The sequence below is a fragment of the Halichoerus grypus genome, chromosome 5 (assembly GCF_964656455.1).
Source record: "Halichoerus grypus chromosome 5, mHalGry1.hap1.1, whole genome shotgun sequence".
Lineage (NCBI taxonomy): Eukaryota > Metazoa > Chordata > Mammalia > Carnivora > Phocidae > Halichoerus > Halichoerus grypus.
In genome coordinates this window covers 20492839-20513284 of record NC_135716.1, presented here as the reverse complement: position 1 = coordinate 20513284, position 20446 = coordinate 20492839, and the positions used below count along the sequence as shown (strand labels likewise).

The following is a 20446-nucleotide window of genomic DNA, read 5'->3' as shown; positions in this document are numbered from 1 at the left end:
GAGGTTTCATCCCTGGAAGCATCATTTTAAAGTCATGGTTACTATCACAGCTGCCAAGCTGTCAGTTTTAATGACAATGGCATGCTATGAGTTTAAACCAAATTCTCTCATTGAATCTTTGCAAACATTTTATGAGAAATATTATTATTAGTCTCATCTTATTAGGAAAGAAACAGGTTTTGAGAAACTATAAGATTTGTTCAAGTTCATGGATCTAGCAAGAGGCAGAACCAGATGTTGAACCCTGGTATGAAAAGCCAGGTACTGCTTTCTGGAAACATTCCCCCTTGTCTGTGGGATTACTGTCATTGCCCTTTGCATTGACTTTGCTTATAATAGATTGCTGTTTCTTCAGATTTGATGTTGTAGTAAATGATATTTCTTTCTTTTTTTTTTAACACACTTTTTTTTTTAAGATTTATTTATTTATTTATTTGACACAGAGAGAGTGAGAGAGAGAGCATAAGCAGGGGGAGTGGCAGGCAGGCAGAGGGAGAGGCAGGCTCTGTGCTGAGCAAGGAGCCTGATGCGGGACTCGATCCCAGGACCCTGGGATTATGACCTGAGCCGAAGGCAGCCGCTTAACCGACTGAGCCACCCAGGTGCCCATAAATGATATTTCTTTGCTAACTTTATTAATCAGAATTCTAGAAGAGAAGGAGATGTTGCACATATAAGAATAATTTAAGGAAAAAAAGAATAACTTAAGAGAATGCAATAAAGAGGCTCTGTACCAAGGTGTGGCAGGGTTAAGGGATTCAAAAAGGGATGACAAAGCCCTCTAAAACTAGCAGGGACAGGCATCTACTCCCACCATCAGGCCAACACAAACACGGTCAAAGAGACTATCCCTGGAATCTAGACAGAGCTATAGCCACCTGACAGGGGCTGTCTGAGATGCTCACTCAAGGAGAACACTATCCCTGCTAAGCCACCATCTGGTTGGAAGAGAGTAAGGGTAAAATACCCCAACCTTTCTCTTCTCCCATTATCTGATCTCATGTCTATACTTCTTATGGGTCAAACCCAGCTAGAAGCCAGAGGGCAGGGGAACTCAGGTAACACAGTTGGTAGAGGTCATTCTCCCTGGGTACAGGTTAAGGCTGAAATAGATGGAAAGTAAACTTGGAGGGAAAAAGGGAGACTTTCTACCACACTAAGCACACCTGACATATTATTCTAAATCATTATCATGTAGTATGATATCAGAAAAGAAAATGGAGCAATTAAAAAAAAAAAGATACAATATGCATAAATGACAAATAGCATATTCTTCTAAGTGTGAGAGGGGGGAAAAAAGGCTTCTCATTAATAGAGGACATCCTGAAGGTAATGGTCAGAGGACATCCTGAAGTTGATATTGTGGTGTAGGTAGGTAGAATGCAAAATGTTCAAATGTGATCAGGACTCTTCTCCAGTTTGTTTATATGTTAAACCTGTCCTTTGATCAGTGGCTCTAATTGCATTTTAAAGAGTCCCCCAAACTTGCACGTTTGTGGCTTTGCTTTCAAATTGGCCCTCTGTCCTGTGCCAGTAGAGTTTACCAGGTAGTATGAGCTCAGTTCTGGTTTCTGAATGGCTCATAGTTCTGTGGGCCCCTCCCGATGTTTCCTGGACACCCTGTTTACCGTTGCTCTACTGCACGTCAGTGTGAGGAATCACACTGTCATCCATCCTCCTCATGTGTCCTGTCCCATGCTTCCGTGTGAGGAACCCCATGCCCTGAGCCTGCTGGGCAGGATTTGATCTATGAGTAGGAACAGATGTTGTTCCCTTACTCATCTAGAAGATAATTCATATGCCTTCAGTTTGGTGTGGCATCTGCTACCCTTGGTTTTAGTTTCTGACTCTTTTCTCCAGCTTCTGAATTGAGACTTTTGTGCTCTTGGCTAGCAGCGCACAGTGCAACCAATGTAGCCCATGTTCCACCAGGCCACTAGGCTGGGCCTTGCCCAGAGTAAGTCTCCCTGGTGGAAGAGAGCTGAACACTGATATCCATGACTTTATTTTCAAGCCCTGTCTTTTCTCATCTCAAGCAAAGTAGCATAGTTTAGGCACTATTATAAATCCTTTCCAGGATTGCCTTCAACATATGTCATAAATCCAAGTGCGGAGGAATTCTCGGAGCTAATCAAGAAGAATGGGAATTTATGAATGTAAAAATTAAAATAAAAAGATGCTGCTAAAGCTGCATTAAAGAAAGAGAAGGAAAGGCGGGGGGGGGGTTTCTTTCTATTATAATATATTTCGTCAAAATTTCCCATTTTCATTTCCCCTTCTTTTAATTCTTCCAATGACTGAAGCACTTTGTTAAGGGCAAAGAAACATAAATCAATAGAGAATTAGTTAACTAGGAAATACAAATCAATAGCAACTTCCTTATACAGAAACTTTTTGGTCTGAAATGTTTAGCAATATGCTATTTATTCTAAAAAAAAAAAAGTGGCTTTAATAAGCTTGTAATTATGGTATTTACATATCAAAGCACCGTATAATAATCTTTCATTTATCGCAGGGCACAGCCAATTAGCACTTTTTCATCTATTCTGTATCTATGATAAAGAGATAGGTAAACAAATTACATCAGAATAGCAGTAAAAAGGAAATTTCTAGCATGAGTTAATAGATAATACATGCTTACCCAAATGTCCTGTTTTCTTAATAAATCTCTAATGAGAATTGATGTGTATAATAGTCATTCAAAAGAACTCTAAATTGACTGAAAAAACTAAGATTATTTTGTGTTGGGTCTTGTTTTTGTTTGCGTATTCTGATAATTTTCTATGCCAAGAAAACACAAATTCTGAGCCAGGAAAACTCATTTCTTTAGTATCTGCTGTAACATTTAGAGAAAAAATTGTGCTGGAAATGAACCCTTAGTTTATGATTCTGAATATACCACATATTAGCTGTTCAGCATTGAGCAAATGATTTATGAAGGGTTGTTTTGTCTTTCCAGATTCTTCTTGGCACAGATCCTTTTCTATGCTGACAGTGTGCTCGTGGTTGCCCCCATGTTTTTATAAGACTCAACACCACTGACAACAGTTAACTTGGACCCAACTAGATCAATTAAGGCCCTTCCTTAGATTTGGTTTGGAGAACATCTCAGCATCTCAGTGGTTAAACTCTATGATATATAACTTAAGAACTATCAGCAGCCATATCTTCCTGCTTCTGAAGAGTGCTGGTTTACAATGAAAGGGAATAAAGCCAACCTGCAGAGAGAAACAGAGATGGAAACAATCCGGTGAGGTTCATGTCTCTGGTTCCAGTTGTTCCTGAAGCTCCTCTCCTTCCCTGCACTTCCTGGGACTGGGTTTTTCAACACTGACTTGGCTTTTGCCTTTTCAAGTGGATTTTACCTCATTCAGTTCTGGTTAGAATGTTAAACCCACACTTTCACGAGCCACACCCAAAGTCCTGTATGTAATTTTGTAATTGTAATTTTATTTTTAAAAAATTACTCACTCACAGAATTGTGTCAGTTTAATGCACCCAGAAACCTGAACTCACTTTTGAATTTAACTAATAAAATTTCATCTCTCCGATTTTCACTAACTCATTTGTAAAAGATAGGAAATCATTCTTAAATGCCACTAAAAATTCTGTGACTTGACTACAGTATAAAGTGTAACTTCCCTTCATGTTCCATTTATTTTTACAACCATTGGGAAATGGCTCCTTTTGTTCAAACTTTCACAGAGATCATAACGAGGTGCCATTGATTAGTAACAAAGAAATTTGAGAAGGAAGTGACCATGAGAACTGGGAACTTGAGGGGATTTCAGGTAAAATTCGACCTGTCATTACCCCTCTGGAATAGACAAAGGGTCTCAATATTGAAGGGACAATTGCTGAAATGAAAATTCTAGGTAGTATACGTTGGGGATTTCTTTCATTAAAATACATACTTCCTCCCTAGTCATTAGATGATACTTGGAAGTTTTGTGGTCTAGTGTTTGATTCTTGCTTGGGCAATTTTTTCCATTTGATTCATTTTTACATGTTAAAGATGTTGTAGCTTTCAGATGTATTAAATATTACTGTAAAGAGTTTACTATCAGCAAAGCTTTTCTTATCAAGAGATAAAAATTTTTATCACTGTTGTTTGTTGCTGTGCCCAGCTCTCAGACACTGAATCCTTGTTATATGGTCTGGTTGCTTCTTATCTTCTTACTTTTCTTAGTGCATAGCACCTCAACATTTTCTGGTTCTAAAGGTTATTGCAGTTTTTCCATTGGTATGATTATGGTTTCACTCACTTTTAAGGAAAAACAGGTTTTTGTTAACGGTGAGATGTTGAACAGGACACTTTATTCTCTGGTTCTTGGTCCCCAACTGAAAAATAGGAGTAAGAAACTAACCATCAAGGTTTTGTGAAAATTAATTGAAATTAGAAGGTGCAAATGTAACAGCCTGAGCTTTAGCAATGTTTGTTCTCTCCTTGTATGCCAAATCCCAACTCGCTACTGGCTCTTTTCTGACTTACCAGAATTCTTTTGAGAAAAAAGTCAGGTTACAGATAAAAATTCACATCAGAAGTGGTATACAAAGCAAAATCTTAAATACTTAACATCAGCGACTAAGAATGGTGGTATCACCTAGATAATGTCAAACACTGAATATATTTGAAACATTAACCATAAATATGCATTAATATAAACTATTGTGTATGACGTAAAAGTGTGTGACTAACAACTTTAATAGCATAAAGTTATATGAAGATACTGAAGGTCTTAAATAGCATTGGTTTACCTTTGTTGAGCATCATGGAGAACTTTATGGCAACAATAGCCTAGTCAAAGTCATTGCCTTTCGGGGCGCCTGGGTGGCTCAGATGGTTAAGCGTCTGCCTTCGGCTCAGGTCATGATCCCAGGGTCCTGGGATCGAGCCCCGCATCTGGCTCCCTGCTCAGTGGGGAGCCTGCTTCTCCCTCTCCCACTCCCCCTGCTTGTGTTCCCTCTGTGTCTCTCTCTGTCAAATAAATAAATAAAATCTTAAAAAAAAAAAAAACAAAGTCATTGCCTTTCTTCTGAAAAATTACAGATGATTTATTCAATTATCTTCCCAATATTTCCCCACTCTAATGATGTCTCCCTGTGTTTTAGTCAGAGTGTGATCAGAGAAACACAAAATCTCTGAAATACACATTAATATCTAAATAGGGGTCTATAATAGTGACTTGGCCTTACACAGTTGCGGCACATGGTTAAACTGTTACGTGAGATGTTTCCTTCTGGATCTGGTGGTGGAGACAGACATCCACAGGGCAGGCAGTTAAGAAGAAGGATGGATGTGAGGGGAAGAGAGCACAAGCAGGAACCTGCAATGCTGACTGGAGCCCATGAGGACAGGCTTTTAAAATCCATGACAGTTTCTCCCTGCCTTTACACCTGCCACATGGGGAATGGGGGTATCCTGCAGGGGAAGCTAGTGCCCTTCATCATGGAACTCATTCTGCACCTAACCCAGGAGCCAGAGAAGCCAAATGAGGATTTGGCAGGAGGTACAGGAACTGGAGGAGAGGATGCTACCCCAAGGTGAGAAGCCAGCAACAAACAACAGTGTGTATAAGCTACCAGGAGCCTCATTGCCTGCTTTCACCTTCTGCATGCACAAGGAGTGTGGCTGATGATACTTCATGCCAACCAGGAGCTATGCAGGCAAGGGAATTTTTGAAATTCAGTTCCAGTGGAGCTAAATTGACATAATATAAATCTACCACACTCTGAATAATTGTGTAAAATTCCATCTCTGTACCTTTTACTTTTCTTAACATAACTTGTTCTCATCTACATCCTTGGGATAACATCCTCTCCCCAGATATCCTACTCTTCTTGCCAAATTTGAGCTCTATTTGTTGTTCAGTAGATAAATGAATTCAACTCACTTGTATCAATTTTCCAGGGCAATGTTTAACTTTTATTTGTTTCATAATGGGTTCCTAGAACTAGTAATCACACTCAACCCATACTGTCTAGCAGAAACTTGTTTAAAATGAATTCTGGTTTAATGGTTTTTGCATGTTACTCTGAAATGCAGGCCTAGCTTTTCTCTTCATTTCTCTTGCAGCTCAGTCTTTTGTTTACAAATGTAGATAGATCTGTATTATACTAAAAACCTGAAATGGATTAGTGAGGTATCCTGGATAATGCAATAAATGAATCTGTTGTTTAAAATGAAAAGAATTTTCTGGTTTAGCTTTGAAGAAGAGTACAGAAAATCACGCCATTAGCAATAATTTACTCATTTGTATATTTTATACAGATTTAATAAGTCTTTGCTTTCAACTTGGCTTTTATATGGAGATTATAAAGTGCTTTGTCAGTTTTGCAAATATAACTTGAAGGCTTAAACTTGGCTAATACATCACATTGCTGTTTCCCCTTCTTCCTATTTTCACTGGTAGAAGCAAGAGCTGAACACACAGGAGCTGGTGCCTTAAGGGAGTGGAGGTCATGAAAAGTCGATGACATGGAGGGCCAAGGAGAAGGTAGATCTCAAGCCCTAAAATCATCACATGTGCAACATCTCTAGGCCAGGTGAGTCCTGTAGGTTCCTACAGAAGTTAAGAATCTCCAGCAAAGCAGTACCCTAAAACTGAGGGGTAGCTGTTGGGGGAGGATGGGACAACCCTCTGGAGCCTTGCTAGAAACACCTCAAAAAAAAAAAAGGAGAAAACGCAGAGAGAGCACCAAGAAACTCTGGAATGAGGGGAAAGGGAATAGGTCAGATGCAGCATCTGAGAAACTCTCGCCCTTAGAGAAGAAAAGTAAGAGTCAGGCCAGCACCTGCCGAGTGGCTAGCTGTGTTCCCAAAGGACTTCAGACTCATCTACATCCACTCATTTCGCAGCACTCACAAACCCCTTCACCATCACCAAGGCAAAGTCTGGGAAGGTAACCTGTAACCATCTTATATAGGTAATCATCAGGCTAATCTTTATACCTCTAATTCACTCTTGATACTCATTTTGTCCAGACCTCAACTGCATGAAGACTCTTTGGTTGGCATTAAGAGGAACTTGAGAGAGAGAGATGATATGGCATGAGATGTTGCCAATTTCATTGAAATACTGCAAATAGAATTTATTTCCAAAGTGATATCTTGGATACTGCCATTTATAAAACCAATTCAAGAATTTCTTCCAAGGTTGCTCATTCCACAAATATTTACTGAGCATCTACTATGTGTGAACGCTAAGGAGACACAACGGAGAAAAATTCCTTGACCTCATGGAGCTTGCATTCTTGTCACCCTGTCACCTGTCAGTCCTTTCTTCCATTCCCCAAGACAGTGAATCCAAAGCCATTTAACCTCTACCACTCTCTGTCTCCCCATCTTTGCCTCACATCCTTCACTCACAGTAGATACTTTATATACCACTTCACAAAGAGAACAGAGGATGGCAGCCCAGTTTTCTCCCCACCTTCCTCTAGCAGGGAACCCGGCCACACTCTCTTTCTGACTCAGGAAACCGGGCATCATTTCTGAATTTCCCCAGGGCTTTGGAAGCCATGGAGTCATGAACATGCCTGTGTCCACTATGGGCTTTGTCCACAAAATCGAGGGTGCCCGGTATTGCCTTCATTTTTCTTCATTTGCTGACAGATTCCAAAGCTTTAGCATGCCCTCAAAGCATCCACTGCATTTTACTCACTCATTTTGATAACTTTAAAGAAGACGGCACCCACTCTTCGGATATAGAATTGCTTCTTAGAACAGATCATGTATTAGTTGTTAGCTAGTAAGTAATATATCAAAAGGGTGATGGGATTGTAAGTGCTGGTGTCATAAAGAAAGAGAGAAGTGTCTTTTTTCCCCTGAGTCACAGAAATGCCGATATTTAAGAGCTCAGTGAAAATAAACCCTTAGTGAATACTAGCTAACCTGATAAAGAGTGATGAAGTCAAAAGATGATGGGCTTTGGAACAGATAGTCTTTGGTTTGAGTTCCAGCAGTGCTACTTAGTAGCCATGTGACTTTGTAAAAGCGATCTAGTATCTGTAAAGACAACTGTTATCGCTTGTAAAATAAAGATAAAAATCCAGCCTTATCAGGGTTATAGTAAGGAATAGATGAGATAACATAACGTCTCCAGCCCCACACTTGGGTGAAATGGCAGCCGATTCGATATTAAAGGACAGTTTTCTTTAGAATTCCTGGGCCCCTCCCGTGCCTCTCCTGCGCCATCTCATCTCATTTGTTTTTCCATAGCTCTGTAATTGCAATACAGTTGATGGCTGCAGGTTTCCAGAAGAGCTGACCAAATACCAGTTTTTCCAAACAGTGAATCCGCTTAGAGATGTTATTTGAGTAACTTTTTGTCATTGTGTTAAGAATCGTATCTTGTCTATTTGACGCAAGTTTGAGTAATAGAAACCTAATGAGCCTTTTCTTATCAGAAAACTATGTCTACCTCAAAACAAAATGTATTTGTGAAGAGTCAATTATTTTTATGCTTTCTTGGGCAAACTTTGAGGCGATTGGTAACAGGAATTATAATTAGAACATTGAAAGTATCGTTCTATTTTCTGCCCACTGAAATCCTGCTACTTTATTAGTAAGACATAGGCCTGAGCAGATCCGCTGATGGAGAAACTTGTGCATTCAGATTAATTTAGATATATTAATATCAAAAGCATATTAATTTAGATATATATGCTTTTGATTAATGTTGGAGTTCTTATCCTCTGGATGACCTTGTTAATTCATTTGGTGGAGTCTAATCTGTCTTCCTCAGTGAGGAGAAATAGGATCATTTCCAAGGGATACGGTAGAGACCAGAGTCCCATATTTGTTTTAATCTCTGGTGATACACTGTGTTGCGACCAAGAAAACTCAACTGAGAAAATCTTTATTTCCTAGAGCTGGCTTGATATTTACCAACCTAATGCTGATTTAATATGGGAGTAAGATGAAAGTGAGGAAGGGAAAAATATTCTCAGGGGAAGCTAAAAAAGAAAACAAAACAAAATTCAGTTTGATATTTGGCCATTAGCTACTGTTAATGAATCTATTCAATTGATGAGGTGCCACTGTTTCATTATCTACATTACTGTAAGATAGAATTGGGGGGAGGCGTGTCTTTATCCCCCTTATTTCAGAGTTTACTATTTCTCCCAACAATTTATATTCATTCGGTCTTAGAGAAAGGTTGATATGAAATGATAATGGCAATGATAATCCTTAAACCCATGTCTTGCTTTTCCTAGGATTTATCTATTCTGTCCAAGAAGAGAATAAGGAATGAGGTAAATATATTCACATATTAATTCAAATTTAAAACTTTTTTTTGAGTGTTTACTGTCAGGCACTGAATTAGGTACTGGATATGAAGAAATAAATAAGTCATTTTTTTCTGTTCTTGTGGATCTCAGAGTTTAATAGGAGAAACAGACCATTTGTCCCAGCAATCAGTGCACTTAGAGGTGTTTTAGGTCAGATTCCCTAAAAGCACAGCCTGACATGGAGGTTCGTGTATGAGTGATTAGCTGATGCTGATGGAGTGTTTCCAAGAGTGAAGGAAGCAGATCTGGGCAGGGGAAGAAGCTAAGCAGAGATGTGAATTCAGCTGAGTCTTGCCTCACCTAATCTCCAGGGGAGCTACAGGGCATGAAGACCACAAACTGGTCCCACCTTGAGTCGAGAGGCTGGGCCTGTGTACCCTTCAATCATCTAGTCATTTGATGAGGGCTCTCCTTGTGGGCATTTCTGGACTCCTAGTGGTCAAAGAGAAACCTCTGGAGAAAGATCGCTATGGGCCACCAGCAGCCAAGACTCCTACCAGCTGAGAGATAAGCACACTGGCTTGGTGGTGGCCTGGTTCAGACACTATCTGCCACCGGAAACAAAAATGAGTATAACGTGGCTTTTCACCCAGGTAAGTCAGAGTCCCACTGTGTAGACTGGCATTAAACAAACTACAGTGCAGTGTGACAAGTATAACCAGAAGAGTTTGTACAAGATAGTAGGCACAAGACAGCGATGATCTGATTATACGTGCACTGGCACTTAACCTCATTACACAAAACGCTGGTGACATTTTTAAAAATTGTTCTATATTTCTGGTGGTAAAGAGTATGGGCATGGAAGTCTCTTCAGAGAAAATGCTAATTGAGGTAGATTCATAAGGAATAGGCTTTGTAAATGGGATACTGGTGAATGGGGAATGATTACAACTGCAATGTCTAATCCATGACCCTGAATTAAATCTCAGTGAGAACTCTTTTTCAACCCTATTGCCATTCAGTCCTATAAAGGTATAATTAAGCATGTATATGTAGATAATAATATATAATATATTATATATTTTAATATATTATAACTATATGGTGAGTAATAATTATAGGTTACATTGTTGTATTACATTGTATATTTCAAAAATTATAAACATATTATAAGGTATAAATATTCTATATAAATAAATATATAAATAATAGTAAATATAATCTAAATAACAATATAAATATTATAAACATGTTACATTTTATTAATATATAATATACATAATTGATTATATTTATATTACATTATATTATATTGAGACTTTAAGAAAGGAATAAGGTTGGATTTTAAGGAAGAAGGACACTTGTAACACAATGATAAGAGCCTTTCTATTATAGTAAGCACATGGTGATAGTATTCTCTTTTGGAACTAAGAAGGAAGCTACCAATATGAGTCAAGATTTGTTGAAAGATACAGATGTACTTTTAATAATGGAGTTGGCCTGTCAAGTTAAATGATTGAGGTATGTTTTCATAAGAAGCTTTTCCAAAGGTAGTCTACCATATCCAGTGATATTTTCATTTAGTGATACCATTGTTTTATTTAATACCTCTTGGATGTAATGTGGGCTGTAGGCTTGTAGAACCTCCAGGGAAAACAGGCCCAACCCAGAACTGGGAACATCCCTAATGGGTTCCAGGTTTTCATTTCTTGTGATGTACTTCTCCAGAATTGGTCATATTAAATAAAATGTTGTTTCAGTGTACTTATCTAATGCTCTAGCCACGCAAATATCCATGTTTTAAGAACACAATAGAATGAAGTGAGATTTCTTTGTCTGTGTGGCTCAGTATCAGTTTCTGCAGTCTTCTTATTCACTTCAAATCCTGGAATATAATGCTTGGCTTGGAGGTTGACAAACTGGCAGGTCATTTATTTGTGTTCATTATTTATTACTTGAGCTTTTCATATTTCATCTCCTTTTTTAATGGTCATCCCAATATTTTCCCAGAATTGTCTTTTAATTTGAAAATGTACATTTCATTTAAAAACAAAAGGAGAAAAGAAACTTTCTGTGACCTCCATAATTACCTTCTACATTTGCTTATTTTTCTTTTCATGTGAACATATTAAAAAATTGCTTGTATATCTGATGTTCTATTCAAGGAAGAAAGTTACATTGTTTAAGTATTGTGTTCATTCCTCCATGTTTGATGGCTTGAGTGGTAGAAGACCATGGAGAGGAGAAATTTCTTATGAGGAGAAATGTGAGGGAAGAGAATAAGGGAAACACAAATACAGGTACACTGAAACATACACACATACATCACCACCACTGAAACACACACACACCACCACCACCACCACCACCACCACCCATGGGTAAATGACTCTAGGACAAAATGGCCTGATTTAAGTGCTATTTGAAACTTGGCATCAATATGACTGCTACTTTTACAAAAGCTTCTGGAAAAAGCTATATTAGGAAATATTGGCAATTTATGTCTGAATTTTGTTACTCTAACTTATTCTTTCCTGAAACAAGGGACAACATGTGGTTGTATTAAACTATAACAAGGACAGGCACACACAGATGAAAATCCATCCTTTTATTTGCACAATTCTGTCCTTTTATTTGCATACTTCCCATAGGGGTAAGTGACCAGTTTGAATTTGGGAAGTTATGGCTTTTATTAGGAGAAAACAGCATGTGAAGGTGCTTTCATTTCTCTTGGTTAGTAAGGTCATCCTATATCGGTTATCCTTGGTTGGTTTAGTCCTGTAGGGATGCAGAGCAGCTCTTTCTGCTCTGATTTTCCTTTAGCTATTGCCTCCTCTCTCACTCAGTCCATGTGGTTTAGGTGAGACAGCACTCCCCTTCCCACCCCCTCACCCATCCCAGACCCCTGAGGAGGTCCAATACCCAGGTCAACAACCATAGCACTCACTCTCATTGCCAGGATGGGTGCAAGATCTAAAGCTGGGCCAAACCACTCATATTCCTGTCCTTGCAACCAGACTACTCAATGCTTTTTTAGGAGGATAAAGGGGATTTCTCTTTTCTCTTGGTTTTAACTCTTAAGTAATTATAAACCAGACAGCCAAATAAAAAGACACTTTCTTACTCTCATTCTATTTTTAAAATAATAATGTGTTAGGAGCCATGCTCACTGCATTTGTTTCATCATCTTATATAATTTCTACAGTAATCCTCTGGGGTAGGTACTTCTATTATCCCCATCTATGTATGAGAAGCTAAAACTTAAACATACTGTTTTTTGAAGGTCACATGCTAATAAATAAATGATAGTTAGGCCTGAACCTATTTAGTCTGACCTGAAACTCATGCTCTTAACCTCTGCATATTATCTGTAGGCATTCTTCTGAGCAGAAGGAAAGCCTACATTTAACGTTTTTGCAAACATCAAATCAAAACATATATTTGGAACAGAGGAATGAAGGAGAAGTAGGGGAGAGTATGCCCTAGAGAATCACAGACTCAGAGGGACCGTAGTCTCTCAGTGGCTGGAGATCAAGATTGGAGCATCTTGAATAGTGGTAGGACAGAGATGGGTACCACTCAAGTAAGCTGAGTCCTGGCTAAGTACTTACCAAGCTAAATCTATAACTCGAGGTTACACACTTGAGGCATCACATCACCTTCAGTGTGAGCGCCATATTCTAGACTATTCCAAAGTTTGCTAGAGCTAGGTAATAAGTTTGGCTTGCTACCCTGTTGTTTCATGTTTGTTTATTAATGAATTCATTTGTTTATTCAGTCATTCATTCCTTTGATTTTTATTGAGCATCTGCTAAGTGTCAGATATTAGATGGCTAGGATATATCAAGGTATCTGCCCAAAAGGAACTCCTAATCTAGAACAGGAGACGGATGAGTTAAAGAACAAATTATAATGAAGCAATGAATGTTCAACAGTTTTAGTAGGAAGAAAAAAGAAGGAAAAGAAATTATAATAGAGTAGATTTGGTGACCTGTACTGGACCATACAGTTGAGCCAGGAAAGATGCCTCTAATATTTACTCTTATTAATTTTATTTATTTAATTATGGATAAATTTAATTCTAGAAATGTTCCCAGATGCCTTTCCCTGCTGGGGAACACAACAGTTTTATAAATGGCAACCTTCCCCTCATGAGCTGGAAGCCATCTAAATTCTTCAGTGCCTCTGCTAGCAGCTACATTTAAAGAATTTTATGCTGAAGTATTTTGATGTAATTGGGAAAAATATGATGAATCAGATCCATTCAGATTCTAGTTCAACTTAACTGCTTACTAAGTGTATGATATTGTATAAATTATTTAACAACTCTGAGCCCATTTTTTAAAACTGTAACATGGGGATGCATATGTAAAGTGTAAATGAATGTATAAATATGAAGTGCATCTCATGTTAATATTCACTTGCTCAACAAATTTTAGTTTTCTTCCCTTCCATGGTTTCCTAGTTTCTGTTTTCTCATTTATCATATTGGGATAAGAGTACTTATTTGTAGGACTGATCAATCAATGAAAGTATGTACATCAAAAAATGGTTGGCACATAGTAGATGCTCAATAAATGTCAAATCCCCTTCCCTTTTCTCTTACATTCTTGAAAAATGGGCAAAAGGAACTTCTCTGGTAAATTCTAAGAAGAAAAAAATCCTACATATCTGAATAATTACATTCTTCACTCAGAGTCCATTACAGTTCTCCACTTTGCCTGGAAAGACACAATAAAAACAAAGACAAAGTAGGAAGCAGATCACAAAGACATACAATGTATAAGCGAACTAGTTAAAACTTTCAGTAAGATTTTCTCTCTCTCTCTCTCTTTATATATATATTTTTTTTTCCAATGGCTTGATAATTAATATTGTAATGTTATAAAAATAAAAGCAATGCTTTCAAATCATAGTACAAATCAAAAACAGTTGCCTTATTTGTACTATGGAAAAGGTGATTTAGAAATAACATTTTTATTCATTTGTCACATATATTTTGTAATATGGGGCCCAAACCTTAAAGCTGGTGGTTGATAGTCTGGTTATATAGAAGCCTTCTCCCTGCTGAAAAGTAGTTTTCTACTCTAAATCCATTCTATTTTCATTTATGCTGGAATGATGAATAATGCAGTGTTAAATTGCCTTTTTTCTGATTTAATACTAGCATAGGAACTCTTCTCTAGAATAATATCAATTAAAATTCTCTGTGGCAGATGTGGGTTGTGGACCTGGTCAAAAGGCATAAACTCCCAACCTACTTGTGATTGTTTTAGTAGAGGATTTCCAGGCATTACTTCGAATGAACTCAGCCATGCATTGCAGGTAATGAGGGAGACACAATTTCATACCCAGCTTCTTAACTCCTAAGCAGCTGTTGAAGGTAGCTTTATTTTTCATTTGGTGGACTGGAACATCCCCTCAGATTAGGGAGAAGGAAGCCCTTTGTATTTTATAAGCACAGCTCTGTCAGGAGTGAGTAATAATAGCATGGACTCTGCTTTTTATAGTCAATTTTATTTCTACTTTAAGGAACAAGTTCTTCATCACATTTGGAAGCAGAAGCAGAATGGCTCTTGGTAAAAGTTAAAGCATGGACAATATCAGCAAAGATAATTGAAATCTATACATTTAAATCTAATTCTATTTGATTTCTTTCCAAATAAGTATTAAGTCCCTACTATATACAAAAGAGTATGTTCAATGCATATATGTTGATTTAACTTTGTCAATATCCATTATCCAGGTTGGTCCACCAATATTGAATATACTCTCCCAGTTTTCTGCAATTCAACTAGTCATGAGTAACTTTGATTTCCTTCTTGTCTTCTTATTGTTACCCATAAAGTTTTAGAGCCATCTTACATTCTTAGAATATATTTACCTAAGGAAAAGCTAATTTCATGAGGGAAATCTCCTGTTAAGATTCCAGAGTACCTCAAAGAAGCCAAAAAGGACTTTTTTTCTGAAAGACCTAGGCTTTCTTTCCTATCAGAATGATCTAAAACTGACTAGTGTAACAGGTATATTGCAATATGTCTTCCAATGGTCCCTGCCTCCTGGCAGTTACCCCCTCATTTGATCTCTTCCCATTGAATGTGGGTTCACCCTTTGACTTGCTTCTAACCATTAGAATAAGGAAAAGATGATGGGATATCACTTCTGTAATTGGGTTATATAAAATTATGACTTCCGTCTTCCTAGCAGATTCTCTCTATTGCCTTCTCAATTTGCATACTGCCATATTAGGAAGGTGCATGTGGCAAGGAACTAAGAAACATTTCTAGCCAATAGCCAGCTGGAAACAGGCCCTCAGCCCAGTAACTGCTGGAAAACTGAATTTTTCCAACAAGCCTGTGTGTATGGAAGCTGATCCTCTCCTAGTCAAGTCTTGAGATGAGATCACAGCCCTGGCCAACACCTTGATTAAAATCATATTCCCTGAAGCACTAGTCACAATAGTCAAGATGTGGAAACAACCCAAATGTCCATTGACAGATGAATGGATAAATAATATGTAGTATATATATATATACAATGGAATATTATTCAGCCTTAAAAATAAGAAAATCTTGCAATATGGAACAACACAGATGAACCTAGAGGATTTTATGCTAAGTGAAATGAGCCAGTCATAGAAGGACAAATACTTTATAATTCTACTTATATGAGATATCTAAAATAGCTAAGGCCATGGAAGCAAAGAGTAGAAAGATGATTGCTAAGGGTTTAGGGAAGGGGGAAATGGGGAGTTGTTCAATGGGTATAAGGTTTCTGTTATGCATGATGAATAAATTCTAGAGATTTGCTGTACAACATCATGTCTGTAGTCAACAATACTGTACTGTACTCTCAAAAATTCATTAAAAGGGTAGATCTCATGTTAGATGTTCTTACTACAAAAAAAAAAAAAAAAACAGAGTATATTGTCAAGGGAATTACTCTGAGAATAAATGGAACTTAATACTGCTGGGGAACAATGGGAAATTGAATAGAACAAGCATCTCAGTCATTTTGCCCAGGGGCTGAGGTAGCTCAGTGACTTTCTGCGCACTCCCCAGTTATTCATTGATTAAGCGCTGTTGGAAGAAGGGAGGAGGCATTAATTCTTCCAGAACTTCCAGACTTTCCCACATATGAACAGAAGGGGTCTCGTAGTCGGAGGAAAAAACCTCCCGCAACGAGTCAAAGGTGCTGGCAGTTGGAAGTTGACTAAGCATGTATGGGTGTGGTTAAGTGCTGGAGGATATAGGCAGGTATCAAAGGTATCTGGCTTATTTTATACACAACTCTCATGACTCTTACTCCATCTTACAAAAGAGGAAATGGAGCGAGGAGGGGCGGAATCCTTGCCAAGTCCCACGGCCTTTCTGGATCAGAGCTGGGATTGAAAACCCAGTGAGACTATGAAATAAAATTTATCGTATAGGATCGTTGTGAGGGTTAACTAGACATAAATGTACCTAGTAAGTAGTGAGCACACAGAAGTTAATAGGTATCCCATAATTGTCATACTCTCCTACGCCTGGAGTTTTCCAGCAAGAGACGGGACAACATGGCATATAAAGGACCTGGGGTTGGGCCCTATGTCCTAATCTCAGCAGTACCAACAAATAACAATGATCTAGAACACTGCAATAAATCTACTCGTTTTTGTGTGTGCAGTGGTAAACAGAAAGAGACCGAAAAAGTTACTGTTCTTCCTCTGTAAATACAATTTTGATGATAGAAGAAAATAGTAACCTTACTTAGAAATCTCAAAATTAGCAAAATATTAAGTCACCCAAATTCTTTTATGTGACTATTAATATTTTTGTACTCTCTCGTTTATTCTCTTTCACACACACACACACACACACACACACACACACCCCTCCTTTCCCTGGTTGTTATCATAGTTTATGTAGATTGCCATATGCAGTATTTTAATACAAGTTAGAATGATGTAAAAAAGCATCTGCCTCTATACACCTTTGCCAATCCAGTGTGTAAGCAAATTTTTAAAACCTTTTCTGTCTGACTGATGAAAAGGGTACTTCACTATAATTTCTCTTACTTGTAAGATTGAATATCTTTGCATATGTTTAAGAGTCATTGCTATTTTCTTTCTTTAAAAATATGTGTTTTCCATTGAGGAAGGCAGAATTCTAAGATGAGAACTCAGATCACCTGACAATTTGATTTCAACCTTGTGAAGCCTTGAACAGAGAACCCGGCTTCACCACGTGAGACTTCTGATCTACACAGCTATGAGAGAACAAATGATGTTTTATGCTGCTAAGTTTGTGTTAATTTATTACACAGCAATAGAAAAGTAGTGTATCCATGTTTCTACATAACTTCCGTATTTATTCTTCATATCATCGCAGAATATGCCGTCAGTGACACCTGATATAATTAATTGTTTCTTTACAGTTGAACATTTGGGTCATTTTTAATTTTTTGCTGTTATAAATACTGCAGTGATAAATAGGTTCACGCACATAGCTTACCCATTTTTTTATCATTTAATGTTTATTTTATCTGCTTTTATATCGAACAGATAATATATTACTGGTTTCAAAATTCAAATATACAAAATGATAAAAACTGAAGAATTTTCTTCTCTCTTCCATGCCTTGGCTATTCACTTTTCTAAGCTCCAAACGAGCCAAGTATTAAATTATTTTGAAGAGTTCTAGAGATATTTTATGCCTAAATGATAGCATACAATGTCCACTGTTCTGTACCTTGCTTTTTCACTAAACAATATATTTTGAAGATTGGTGTATATCAGCACCTAAAAAATAACCTCTCTGTACCAAATAGCATTCTATTATATAAATGTACCATCATTTATTTAACATCTTTGTTATTTAACCATAAATACACAAAATTTATTCTGTTGTATAAATGTACCATCATTTATTGATTGATGAACATGTAGGGTTTTTTGGAATTTTGTTCCTGGTCATCACACAAGATAATATGGAATAATTCCCATGAGGACAACCAGAAAAGCTAGCTAAATGTTATATATATATAGCTGAAGTAGTAGAGGGTTAAACAGAGAGAAGGAATTACTTGGTGAGGAGTTGAGGGGAGTGGAAACCCAAGGAATGTGAGCCCGACCTCTGAGGGTGTTTTAGACCTGGGCAAGAAGAATGCTGAGGACTTTGTGACAACCTCATGGGACCACAAGGAGTTATGGACACTCCAAGGTGACCCCTCAACTTTAGGCTGGGACTCCAAAGGGATAAACCCCAAAAATGAATGAATCCTAAGTGGCAAGCCCTCACAGGGACTGATCACCACCTCTTAATTCCTGAAATTGGAATGAGATGATTCAAGATTGCTAATAGCTCTTGGTGGAAGCAAAGGTACATCTCTGTGGAATGTAACCACAATCGGCTTCACATTATTTTTAGAAACAATTTTACAAATACAAAGCCCAGCCACCAAAACCAACCAACCAAACAACAGGCACATTAAGGAGTCCTGACAACCTGAAGAAAAATTAATAGAAACAAAAGGAAATAAACACAGATCCACAGGGGTCCCAGGAATTCAGAGACTAACTTGAAACTCCTTGTTGTTACTATGCCCAAGGCAATAAAGGAAGAGAAAACATTTTCAGTGGAGGATTGGAAACAATAGTTTGCAATCTTTGCTCTTACAAATAGGGTAGCAGTGACTATACTTGTGCAAGTATTTTTGTAGAAGGAATATGTAGATGTGCTATTTCTGTGTCAAAAATATTTGCAATTGTAATTTTGATAGCTACTGATGAATTGTTCTCCCTAGAAGTGCTGCCAATTTACATTCTTACCAGCAGTGTAGGAAAATGGCTGTTTCCCTGCATTCTTGACAACCCATGTATTAACAAGTGTTTAAAGTATTTCCTAATATGTTGGGGGGGTGGTATCTCACTGTAAGTTTTATTTGCATTTATCTTCTAAAACATTTGAACATAATTATATATGTTTAAGGGCTATTATTTTTTCTCTAAATACCCCGTTAATTTTTCTATTGGATTGTTGATCTTTTTCTTGATGTTTATGGGAGTTTTTTATATATTAGGGAAATTGGTCCTTGTTTTCTAAGATATAAATTGCAAATCTTTTTCTCATTTTGCCCTTGAGAATTCTGACTTTGGTTACTGTGGATTTTGCTGTGTCCCAATTTTTTATTGTCAAATTTTCACATTTTTTTTGTTTCATTACTTCTGGTTTTTATGTCCTGTTTAGGAAGACCTTTGACCCTTAAAGATTATGTATAAAAAATCACTATAATGTTTTCTTGCACTTCTATGGTTTCATTTTTAAATTATTGATCCAACTAGACTTTTCTTTCAGTGGCCATCTAGTTATTTGTATCATTTATTAAATAATCCTTCTATTCCTCACTAATTTGAAATGCCACCTTTATCATATACTTAATGCCTGTGTACATCTGGGACCATTTTTTTGGGTTGTTTTCTGTTTCCTGGGTCTTTCTATTCATCTACCTGTGATATACTTTGCGAATTATTTGGCTTTATACAATATGTTAACATCTATTAAAGGTTGTCCCTTCTCAGTATTCTTCTTTTTTAGAATTGCCCTGGATATCCTTATTTATTCTTTTGTATTGGCTTTGGAATTTGCTCTTTGTTTCCCAAATAAATCTGTTGGTATATTTAGTAAAATGACACTACACTTATAGAGTGATTTAGAAAGAATTGACATCAATTCTTTCCATCCAGGATCATGGTATGCCTTGTCATTTGGTCAAGTCTTCATTTTGTCTCTCAGAAGAATCTTACAGTTTTCTGTGGTGGCTAAATGGGGTGTCTCTCGATTGGATGGGGACCCTAAAATGTGGGGTGACAATTGGGTAGAAGCCATGTCATGGACGGTGAAATAATTCACCCAAGGTAGAACAAAGGGGATAAAAGTGTATTGAATACACCCCAAGGGAGCTGTGGGCAGGACAGAGAGGCTGTTTGCCATGAGGAGGTGGGTGGGGGCTGCTTTTAAAGGGGGAATATGAGGATGTATGGTGACATAAGGAATCTTCCCTTTTTTGGGAACTGTGCCTACTTGTAAGTAGCCCATTGGTTATTTGGGGCCTATGGATATTTTGAGGTGGGTCTTCCGGGGGCCTGTGTGTATCAGTCAGGTGGCCCTTTCTGCATTCCATTGCTCAAGGCTTTCGCCTAAACATGGCCTCTCTATTTTCTTTCTCTAGATCT

At 37.6% G+C, this 20446-nt stretch overlaps 1 long non-coding RNA gene across 16 annotated transcripts in view; it reads left to right on the top strand.

The window, feature by feature from the left end:
* The window catches only part of LOC118553314 (uncharacterized), a 257392-nt gene that overhangs the window by 210054 nt on the left and 26892 nt on the right, over nt 1–20446 (top strand). For 10 of the 16 annotated variants that reach the window (XR_013447726.1, XR_013447723.1, XR_013447719.1 and 7 more), the window contains one exon: nt 6414–6546. This is a non-coding gene — a long non-coding RNA (uncharacterized LOC118553314). Of the gene's footprint in view, nt 1–2959; nt 3380–5476; nt 5545–6413; nt 6547–20446 lie in introns of those variants that run through there. The other 6 variants (XR_013447715.1, XR_013447718.1, XR_013447717.1 and 3 more) reach the window with 3 other exon arrangements.